The sequence below is a fragment of the Chiloscyllium punctatum genome, chromosome 47, assembly GCF_047496795.1.
Source record: "Chiloscyllium punctatum isolate Juve2018m chromosome 47, sChiPun1.3, whole genome shotgun sequence".
NCBI classification, from domain to species: Eukaryota; Metazoa; Chordata; class Chondrichthyes; order Orectolobiformes; family Hemiscylliidae; genus Chiloscyllium; species Chiloscyllium punctatum.
Window position 1 is genome coordinate 49,666,469 of NC_092785.1, and position 12,016 is coordinate 49,678,484.

Below are 12,016 nucleotides of genomic sequence, written 5' to 3' on the forward strand. Positions count from 1 at the left end.
TTTCTGCTGTTTAACTCCAATGCTGCAGCTTGTTAAAATGCTGTTTCGGTCCCCACTGTATTGATGTTGAAAACAAAAGTAAAATGGGTTTGCTTGCCGGGGAATTAATGCTTTTGCACCATTACACAAAAGATGCAGTATATTGACACCCAACGCTGCTTGCACAGATATTGACCCCTGGAAACAGCACTGTACACTCTCCTCGAGTCTGGAAAATAATTTGCTGCATTCCCAGTCTTACGCCTCTTTTCATTTCATTCGCTGCTGTTCTTCACTGAATCCGATTCAGCAGATCTTGTCACTGAGTCATTTCTTTGTATGTGTTCAGATCATGTAAGCAAAATATCACAGTCCATAACCCAGAAGTCAGACCATACTCAGGGAACCGTACTCTGCTCTTGAACATTTCATGAACACCAGGGAGAAATATCGATGCTCTTCAAAATTTACTAACCTGTTTTTCAGAAGCAAGATAAAAAGTTCCAGGTTTCTGCTTTTGTTGTCACACGGACCAAGATTGTAAATGCTGGAACCTGTTGAGAATGTCCGCTCTCCCACATCCATTTTCTCCCTAGGAAGTGTTAACTTGATGGTCTGAATTGGATTCTTCTAAAAAGAAGATTATTTTTATCCATTGATTTCTGTTTGATGGGCCCACTAGGCTCCCTCTGGGCCTCTGTATATCGCTCTGACGACAGCAGTTTCCCGCAATCTTCAGATTTTTGTAGCAAGTACCTTCGAGGATGACATCAAAAGATGTTCGCTGTGACTGTGTGATACTCTACCAATGGAAACAGCTCTATCAATGGAGGCAGCTCAGTCCGCTGGAATGGGATAATTTCTGCAGTGTGTCCTGCGGATCAGATACAGTGCACTTTATCATTCAGATCATACAGAGTGAGAGCGCTCGAAAAGGGCAATTGGACACTCGTACCTGTGTCTGCTCGGGAGTTACAAAATATGGGTTAATGCGGAAGCACTGCGGATTTGATTAGTTTCAAGTGTTTACGTGAGGCAGGAAACAGAAAAAGACAGACTGTGAAGCGATTGGGATCTGAATACAGGAGCAGAAAATAGGTTGCACAGCACAGACGAGAGCTTTGAAGTATTGAATTCTGATTGATGGTCCGATCATGCTTTCACTAGGCCACGCTGATGCAGAAGATAATATGTCAACGTCTCTTGGAATTCAGATGTCATAGGCAAATATCACCGTTACACTGCTGTAAATTCCTTTTTCCAATGTGACGACAGTCTGTGTGTAAAATAGCTTAAATATTTAATCCTTTCACATCAACAATTCCATTCCATCTCATTGTGTTGTATTGTTTTCTTCCCACGTTACCTGTTATTGTGCCTGAAGTGAAGTTGATTTGCTCCTTCTGCGTGTCTTTTACAGTCTAAGTGATATGATGCATTTGTACTGATCCACCTTCTGACAGAATTTTCCATTTCACTTCAGCCCGCCCTAACTTCGGTATCTGATACCATTCCCATTGTCTGGGTGTTTAGCGCTCGTCTCAGATCCAGCCTACCCTCACCCAAAATAAATGCAAAACTCAATCACACTGAGATCACTGCAATTAGGGGCATCTTCACTCCGAGGTCATTGATTACTCCTGGGAGAAAGTTAGGACTGCAGATGCTGGAGATTTGAGTCGGGAGTGTGGTGCTGGAAATGCACAGCAGTTCAGTCAGCATCCGAGGAGCAGGAGAATCCACGTTTCAGTATAGCCCTTCAACAGGAATAAGGCTTATGAGTCGGGACTGAGAGATAAATGGTAGGGGTGCAGAGTTGGGCAGAGATAGTTGGGAAAGCGGTAATTGGATGAAGGTGAGGGAGAAGATGATAGTTCAGAGGGAACAGTGATGGAATGGGTCCAGAGGTCGGTGACAAGTTTGAGGCTTGGGACTTGGGGCAAGGGAAATGAGGAAATTGTTCAAATCCACACTTACCCAGTGAAGTGACGGAGTCCCAAGGCGGAATATACGGCGTTCGTCCTCCAGGTATTGGGTGGTTATTGTTTGGCGCTGAAGGAGGCCCAGGAGCTGCACGTCTTTGACGGAGTGGGAGGGGGAATTGAAGTGTTCAGTCACGGGATGGTGAAGTTGGTGGGTGTGGTGTCCCAAAGATGTTCTCTGAAATGATCTGCAAGAAGGTGTCCTGTCTCTCTGATGTAGAGGAGTCCACATTGGGTTCAACGGATGCAATAGATGACCTTGGATGTGGTACAAGTGAATTTCTAACGGATGTGGAAGGATACCTTGGGCCTTAGACGGAGATGAATGGAGTGATGTGGGCGCTGCTTTTACCCTTCCTGCGGTGGCAGGGAAAGCTGCCAGTAGTGGGGTGTGAGTTTATTGAGGGTTGTAGACCTGACGAGGGGCTCGTGGAGGGAATGGTCTTTTCAGAATGCTGATAAGGGTATTTAGGTAAATATATACCTGATAGTGGGGTCTGTATGGAGATTGCAGAAGTGCTTGAGTCTGATGTGGTTCATGCTGAGTTTGGTGGGGTGAAAGTTGAGGACCATGGGGTTCTGTCCTTGTTGCGGGAGGGATGGGATTTAAGGGCGGTTGTGAGTGAAGTGGAGGAGATGCACTGGAGATCAAGGTCAACCACGTGGGAAGGAGACCAACTGGGACTTTCTGAGGTAGAGTTGGTCATCCTGGGAAAAGATGTAGTGGAGGCGGAGGAATTGGGAATAAGGGATGGTGTTTTTACACGAGGTGGCGGAGGGGGTGTAATAATGGTAGCTGTGGGAGTCGGTAGGCTTGTAGTATATCTCTGTCATTAATCATTCGCTGGAGACGGTGATGCACAGGTCCAAGAAGTTGAAGGAAGTTGCCAAGGAGATCCAGGTGAATTTGACGTTGGGGTGAAAGGTGTTGGTAACGTTGGTGAACAGTTCAACCTCCTTGTGGGAGCAGGAAGTGAGGCCAATGGATTCATCAATATAGCGGAGTTACAAGTGGAGAGAGGTGCCAGTGTAACTGCGAAAGACGGACAATTCCACATATCTGATAAACAGGCAGGCATAGCTCGGTCACATGCAGGTGCCCATGGCTACCATTTTGGTTTGGAGGAAGTGGGAGGATTGGACAGAACAGTTGTTGAGCGTGAGGACCAGTTTAGCCAGGAGGATGAGGGTGTCGGTGGAAGTGTACTAGTTGGGATGGGGTGAGATGAATAAACAGAGGGCTTGGAGACTTTCGTCATGGCAGATGGATGTGCAGAGGGACGGGATGTCTAAGGTGAAGATGACGCGTTGTGGACCAGGGAAATAAAAGTCTTGGAGGAGATGAAGTGCTTCGGTGGTGCCACAAACGTAGGTGAGGATTTCCTGGACTGGGGAGACAGGAAGGTGTTGAGGTAGGAAGAGATGAGTTGGCTCGGACAGGCGCAGGTTGAGACAGCAGGTCATAGGAAGCAGGTAGAATCGGGCAATGCGGGGTTCATGGACAATGAGGTTGGAGGCTGTGAATGAGAGATTCTCCAGAGATGATGAGGTTGTGATGGTCTAGAGATTAGGTTACATGCACGCATGCATGTCTGACGAGGTGGCCGAGAGGTTAAGGCGATGGACTGCTAATCCATTGTGCTCTGCACGCGTGGGTTCGAGTTCCACTCTCGTCGCTATTTTTGGATTATCACAGCTGTCTTATTGAAATTGGAACTCCAATGGTTTGTTTATATGCATCGACGGTATTATAAAACCTCAAACAATAATTTGAGCCTGTTGGCTAACTGCATTGAAATGTAGATTGAAATGGGACAACGAAAAGGAACGCGATTTTCTTTCCCAAGTCAAGTTGCTGTGACCTTTTATCGTATGAAAGAGATCCAGGAAAACCAAATAACGAGAGATGCGATGTGCATCTTTAATGCAATGGTCCTTAATGAGTGTTTTGTCATATGAAATCTGGAGCAGGTTGGGTAGAAGTGATTCATCTTGGTGCGAAGAGCGCAGAGAGACACCACAAAATAATAGAGATATCTCAAAAGGTGCAGGGGTGGGTGTAGCGACACATAAAAACTGGCTGTGAATGCTCAGGAGAGAATTGCCGATGTGGGTACCGTGCATTGGCACGGACAGACTTACACATTGGTCTCGCCCTTTCCCCCTTGTTCTCGCCATTGATGAAGGCTGAACATAAGACACAGATAAGCACAAAATGTGGGAAGCAAGCTCCCTCTCGTTATGCACACACTGGAATGCATCACATTGAACTATGAAAAACTGGAGAAGTCAGCATGTTAACTGCAGCAAGTGAACGTAAACTGTGGATCAATAACCACAGATTAATGCAACATAAACATGAAAAATGATTTAAAGTGTCTTTAAACGCATGTCATTAACAGACATTTCGTTCTAATACCCGACATGCCTTTCATGGGAAATCATGTCTCACAAACTTGATTGAGTTTTTTGAAGAAGTAACAAAGAAGGTTGCTGAGGGAAGAGCAGTAGATGTGATCTATATGGACTTCATGGAGGACTGATTAGGAAGGTTAGATCTCATGGAATAAAGGGAGAACCAATCATTTAGAAACAGAACTGGCTCAAAGGTAGACGACTGAGGGTGGCAGTGGAGGGTTGTTTTTCAGACTGGAGGCCTGTGACCAGTGGAGTGCCACAAGGAATGGTGCTAGGTCCTCGACTTGTTGTCATTTACATAAATGATTTGGATATCAGCATAAGAGGTACAGTTATTAAGATTAGAGATTACACCAGAATTGGAGGTGTAGTGGACAATGAAGAACATTAACTCAGATTGCACCAGGATCTGGACCAGATGGGCCAATGGGTTAAGAAGTGACAGATGGAGTTTAATTCGGATAAATGCAAGGTGCTGCATTTTGGGAAAGCAAATCATAGCAGGACTTATACAAATAATGATAAGGGGAGTGTTGCTGAAGAAAGAGACCTTGGAGTGCAGGTTCATAGCTCCTTGAAAGTGGAGTCGCAAGTAGATAGGACAGTGAAGAAGGCGTTTTGTATGCTTTCCTTTATTGTTCGAAGTATTGAGTACAGGAGTTGGGAGGTCATGCTACGGCTGTACAGGACATTGGTTAGGCCACTGTTGGAATACTGCGTGCAATTCTGGTCTCCTGCCTCTTGGAAAGGTGCTGTAAAACTTGAAAGGGTTCAGAAAGGATTTCCAAGGATGTTGAAAGGGTTGGAGGATTTGCGCGTTAGGGAGAGGCTGAACAGGCTGGAGCTGTTTCCTCTGGAGCATTGGAGGCTGAGGGCTGACCTTATAGATGTTTATGAAATTATGAGGGGCATGGATACGATAAATGGACAAAGTCTTTTCCCTGGGATCAGGGAGTCCAGAACTATAGGGCATAGGTTTAGTTTGAGAGGGGAAAGATATAAAAGAGACCTAAGGGATAACGTTTTCACACAGAGCGTAGTACGTGTATGGAATGAGCTGCCAGAGGATGTGGTGGAGGCTGGTACAACTGCAACATTTTAGTGGCATTTGGATTGGAATATAAAGAGGATGTGTCTGGAGGGATATGGACCGGGTGCTGGCGGTTTGGACGAGATTGGGTTGGGATATCTGGTCGGCGTGGCAGGTTGGACTGAAGGGTCTGTTTCGATGCTGTACATTTCTATGACCATATTTCAAGGTGGATGACAACAATACCAATTTTGTTTTGAAATTGAGATCTATTTCATCATTTTACACAGCGACCAAGTTCAATTTAAATAATACAAATAACGTTCGCTCACACGGAATAAAACTGTGATTTTATTACAAACATTGTCCTTTTTAAGGAGCAGTAACTCAACATGAAAAATAAGATTTTTATTGAACATAGGTCAGTTAACACCATTATCTTAATTCGCATTGACTGCAATATGCACATGGTAAATAAGGTTAAAGATAGAAAGTATTTTGGAAATAATGATTCGGTGGTGACGAAAAATAAGATTAGGTTCTCATGATGCGGATATTCCACCAATGGCTCCAGTGGTGGAAATGGTCACTGGGCAGTATTTCTATGGTGGTATAGAGGTGTGTGAGCTGCCAGTTTTGGGAGATCGCACCTCATCTGGAGCAGCCTCTGTTGACATGGACCAGGCAGCAATGTAACATCAGACTTGGAGGTCCAACCACACCTGGAGCAGCTTTTATTAACATGGAGCGGCAGGGAGCATTGGGAAATCAGACTCCGAGATCCAACCTCATTTGGAGTAGCATCTGTTGACATGGACCAGGGAGCTTTGCGGGATCATTCTGAGAGCTCCACCCTCATCTGGAGCAGTTTTTCATGACGTTGAGCAGCAGGTAACATTGGGACATCAGAGTGGGAGCTCCAATCTCACTTGCAGCAGCTTCTATTGACATGGACCAGCAAGGAGCAATGGAATGTCAGGTTGGTAGCTGCAACCTCACTTGGAGCAGCTTGTATTTACATGGAAGAGGAGGGAGTATTGAGACATTAGGCTGGGGGAAACAATATTCAATTAATTTAATCTGAAGTAAAATAAGTTTCAACACCTCAGATGTTAATTGATTTATGAAGAATCTGTCGCTGGAAAAATAAAATTCTTTAGATATTGATGACAAGTCCTGCAAATATTCAACTCAGGAAAACGCATTACTACAGAGAGAAATGCAAGTGATGTTTCAGGTCTTTGACTTTTTCTTTCCTGGCCGACTCTACACTGGATTACATGACCAAAAGGACTTTTTCACTCATTTCATGTTATTTAGTTTCCTGCAAATACGGACAGGTCATTGACGTAGTCTAAAGCTGAAAACTATGGGAAATGCGATGTTGTGATTAGGCTGGAGTTTACCTCGAATTATGGTGGAAACACAGCAAAATAAGTTGTAATTTCCTCGATCATCAGTGACCTCATTGATTGGCTGATCAGATTGTGAATGGTAGTTTTATTTGAGGACCATTTGAAGTGAATCAATGATGGCGATTACTGTGTTTTTTATTCACCTTGGGAATGTTACCGTTATTGCTCATGTCCTCGTTCACACCACAGCTCTGCAGAGTGTAAAATCACAGCTGTGTATCTGGCCAGTGTTACAACCATTCGTATCGCTGGCTACGGATCAGATGGTTGTAAGTTCGAAATTTACTTGGCGCATGCGCATTGTGGAGATTCACAACACATCCAAGCTAATTTTCTTGGTGACACTGAGGTGGATAAAGTTTTTGGAATTTTCATCTCTACGAACGAAAATTCTTTCACCGTCTTCGATCAGTTAAACATTACCTAGAACAATCACAGTTACAAATCACACAGCACCAGGTTGCATCGAACAGGCATATTTGGAAGCAACATCTTCTTCATCAGGTGGTTGACAACTGTTGGACTCTAATCTGTCTTTGCATGATTTTCAGATTTGTCCAACACAGTCCAACACCGACACTTCCAAGTCATGGGTACCATCGACACTACTAACGATCAGTTAAAGTCCAGATGATCTTCCAAAAGATCACACATATTGACACACACACCAAGCTTCTGCAGAAAAACACCCACCTGATGAAGGAGCGGCTCTCTGGAAGCTAGTGCTTCCAAATTAACCAGCTGGACTATGTCCAGAGATCGTGTAATTTTTAACTTTGTCTACCCAACTCAAACACTGGCACTTCCATATCATAGAGAACATCAGTCATGTCCCAGCGCTGTCAGAGAAGGAATCCTGAAATAGCAGCACACATTGCACATAAGTACGTTTCATTTTCAGAAACCAACCCACTCAATCGCTGCAGCTCCTGTGTATGAAAAGCACAGAAAAGAAATAGCTGAGATTCAGTTTTGACAATATTTTGAAACTCTTTGGGAAGTGGAATCAGAGGAGAATGAAGGATGAACTGTCCGACTGTGCAGCGAGAAGGAACGCACTTTTCACTTCTTTCAAGGGCGAGGGTATTGACTGATCTAAGGCATTTGGCAGATTCCTGGTAGACCTGCTCTCTCTGCGAGAGGAACAAGAAGTCCTGATATCCTGAACGGTAATGAAACCCAGGCCACTCAGTGAAAGCGCCGAATACCAATCACTAGATCACCAGGGATAAGGGCAGAAACAGTTGCACGGTTTCTTCATAACACAGGTTTTGGAATTATGTCACTGTAGATACGTTTTCCCTCAAAAATGAATGAATTATCGAGTGTTTAGAGCATAGAAATGGGTCCCATCATCTCCCTTCCCAGCACCGGGTCTGTACCCTTGTAAACTTTGAAGTTTCACGTGTTCATCTCAATGCTAATTACCCTGGAACGTTTTAATCTTGTAAGGCACAATAAATGGGATTGAGGTTTGAGATGGGAAAAATGTGTTCACACCCAGTAGGGGAACTGAACGCCATTTTTACGCACAGACTGCAGCACGCAGACACATTTCCCCAAGAGTGAAACAGGCCTCGGGAGAAAACAAACACAAAGTAAGATGTCACCCTCTTGACTGATATTATCCCATTTCAGACTTCAACACCAGTGTCTGGTTACAGCAAAGAAAGGAAGCATTCAGCCCGTCACGTCCCAGTGTTCCTTGCCCATTGTTTCCCCATTACTCTGTAGTTCATACTGCCTCACTTCGTTCTTGCTGCAAAACTGGATCATTGCTCACGCCCGCTATTTCCTGTCCTGCTGAACGGTTTTCCTCAATTTCTTGGACAGAAAAACAGGAATGGATTATTTCAAACACTTTTCTAGTTTACAAGGCCAGTGTTATCACCACTGAGCCAGCACATTGCCAGTTCAGAGGTAAGGTCTCATACATTAGAAACTTCAATGCAACAGATGATTGGTTAGCTACAGTGTTGTAATCCAAACAACAAGACTGGAATGGAGCCGAGGGCATCATGCACAGAAGGATGGGAGAATAGAATAATGAATCTCATGGTGTCCATGGTGGTGTTAACAGAAATCTTCCCTGGTAGTATAGTGATGAGGATTCAATGCTTTCATTGTCATGGCTTGTTAAATGTTAACGTTTACAGTAATCAACATGAAATACTGCATGAACGTTCGAAGCACAATGATGTTGTGCAGAAGTCAGAACCGCTTCCCTGTATGTTACAGTTCCGCATCAGCAACGTCAGCTGCAATTGCCTGACGTTCAATCAGTTTAAATCAAGAACGGAGCGAGCGTCAGGAAAATGGAAGGGGCCTGGTAGTTTGAAGCTAACATGGTCATTCTAACACATGGGAGACTTAGCAAACATTGAAGGTATTTTTCAATGTACAATTTAGTTACATCACCCTGTAAAATTGTGCGATAAATTCAGTGTCTTACAACTGTGTACTCCACAAACACCTGATGAATGAGCAGCAGTCCAAAAGCTAGTACTTCTAATTAAACCTGTTGGACTAAACCTGGTGTGTAATTTTGAGAGAGTTAACAACATGCCTGGTGGAGCCAGATTCAATGTCGGTACTGAATATCGATTTTCCAGTTTACTTTAGTATACTGATCACTCCGGATCAATTACCCATATTATCTGCCATTTGTTTGTTCTTTGTTCATTTCACTCCGGTTCAGTGTTCCGGGGCGACACGCATTTTTATTTTGGCACACGTTACTCAGATCTGTTTTGCAGCTTCATATTAAGGCCAGCAATTTTAGGAACAGAAAGACACCATTCAGACGTCAAGTCTGTTCCGCTATTGAATGGTGTCATTTCTGATCTGATAACCTTGAACTGCACTTTCTTTCCTTTCCCCATAACGCTTGATTTCTTTGCTGTTTGAAGATCTGCCAATCTCAGCCTCATTACACCTAATGACCCTTCCTCAACAACCTTCTGCGACAAGAAATTCCACAGAACCAGAACTGAGAGAATAACTGCTTCCTCATCTCTGTTTTAATTGTGACATCTGCATTCTAATACGAAGTTAAAAATCATACAACACCTGGTCATAGTCCAACAGGTTTAATTGGAAGCATGAGCTTTTGGAGAGCTGCTCCTTCATCAGGTGTTTGTGGAGTACACAGTTATAAGATACAGAACTTATAGCAAAAGTTTACAGTGTGATGTAACTGAAATTATACATTGAAAAATATCTTGATTGTTTGTTAAGTCTTCTATCTGTTAGAATGACCATGTTAGCTTTACTTCTTTCTTATGTAAATTGCAAACCTTTATTTGAAAGTTACATTCTCAGGTGAACTTTATTAAATAGTGTCAGCCCCGAGAATATTTTCAAGGTGTTAGTCCCTGTGTGCTGTGTCCGTGCCATAAAGTTTAGACTGATGCTAATCTCGGCACAATAGTTAGCACTGCTGGCTCACAGCGCCAAAGATGCAGGTTCAATTCCCACCTCAGGCGACTGACTGTGTGGTGTTTGAGCATTCTCCCAGTGTCTGCTTGGGTTTCCTTCGGGTGCTCCGGTTTCCTCCCACAGTCCACAAATGTGCTGGTTAGGTGAAATGGCCATGTTAAATTGCCCGTAGTGTTCGGTGTAGAGGAAGAGGTTTGGGTGGGTTGTGCTTCGGCGGGTTGGTGTGGACTTGTTGGGCCGAAGGGCCTGTTTCCACTCTGTAAGTAATCTAATGTAAGAAAAAACCCACTGCAGGCAAGGATGCTTTGAGGCCTGGTACATTTGTGAAAACGAGCAGAGGGTACAGCAACAGATGAATGGAACTGCACATCCATCACAAACAGGTGTGTCCCTTGCCAGCTGGAGAGCACTTCAGTGGTCCAGGACATTCGACCTCGGACTTTCGGGTGACAGTCGTCCAAGGAAGACTTCGGAACAGGCAGCACCTAAAAGTGCCCGAGCAGAAGCTGGTCGCTAAGTTCGGTACAAATGGGGATGGCCTCAACTGGGACCTTGGGTTCATGTCACAGTACAGGTGATCCCATTGCCCTAGCTACACACAGAGACCCTCCTACACACACGCACACAAACGCATATATACGTTTGTGCGGTGAATTTGTACTTGCAGAGTTACATTCTACTTTGTTCAAAAACTGAATGAATCCATGTAAGTCTCAGTTAACTCATTTAAAAAAAAATTAGAATCATTCTAAACATTATGGAAAAGACAGCAGCACAAGGGGGCTGACACCAATTGTTTAATGTTCACTTGAGAATATGACTTTAAAATAAAAGATTTTGCGCTTTACATATGAAAGAAGTGAAGCTAACATGGTCATTCTAACAGATGGGAGACTTAGCAAACAATGAAGGTATTTTTCAATGTATAATTTAGTTACATCACCCTGTAAAATTGTGCGATAAATTCCGTGTCTTACAACTGTGTACTCCACAAACACCTGATGAATGAGCAGCGGTCCAAAAGCTAGTACTTCCAATTAAACCTGTTGGACTATAACCAGGTGTGTAATTTTCAATTTTGCATATCCCAGTCCACAATTATCATCTCCGAGTCATTCGATTCGAGGCGCTTTGGTCACTGAACCAAACTTTCTGCATCCAACTTATTAAATCCTTGAAAAAACCTATATGTCTCAATAATGATCATTTTGTTGTACTGAGTCTAAGCAGGCAAAGGCAACTGATTTCAGCGTTTCTTCCCATTTGATTTCATCTCCAATATGAAATTCTCACTGACTCTGATGGAACTGCTATCTTTGCTGTTTTCTAATGTCAGGAATTCAGATTCAATTTAAGATTTTCGTAAGGAACAACAAATCTCTTTTCACTGACTGGAAATCAACATTGGGAAATAGCGGTGAGAGAGCTGAATTTCAACCCTTTCTTCATCAGCTTCCTTCTTCTTTCTATTAAATGGTTTAGCTTCCAATACAGACAAAAGGTGCAGGTTGCGGAAGTCACGTGTTTGTACTTTCCCTGACACTCTGTCTCGCCGGGAACTGCAGACCTCCCCCACACTGATTCAGACTGCACTGTCCTTCCTGTCACATGTCCCATGGGGAATGGAAGGACAGGCATTAATAAACCACATTTGGCAATGGAGCGACGCTTTTAAAACATTTACACTGCCCCAGCGAGAAATCGAGTTCCTATCTCCCGCATAACATGCGACGACATTAACCACTATACTAACG

General features: G+C 43.7%; 1 non-coding gene across 1 annotated transcript; it reads left to right on the plus strand.

Moving 5' to 3' along the window:
- Positions 1-3,555: 3,555 nt before the first annotated feature.
- On the plus strand, positions 3,556-3,637 carry trnas-gcu (transfer RNA serine (anticodon GCU)). Its single transcript has one exon. It is a non-coding gene; the product is annotated as a tRNA-Ser (tRNA).
- The last annotated feature ends 8,379 nt before the right edge of the window (positions 3,638-12,016 follow it).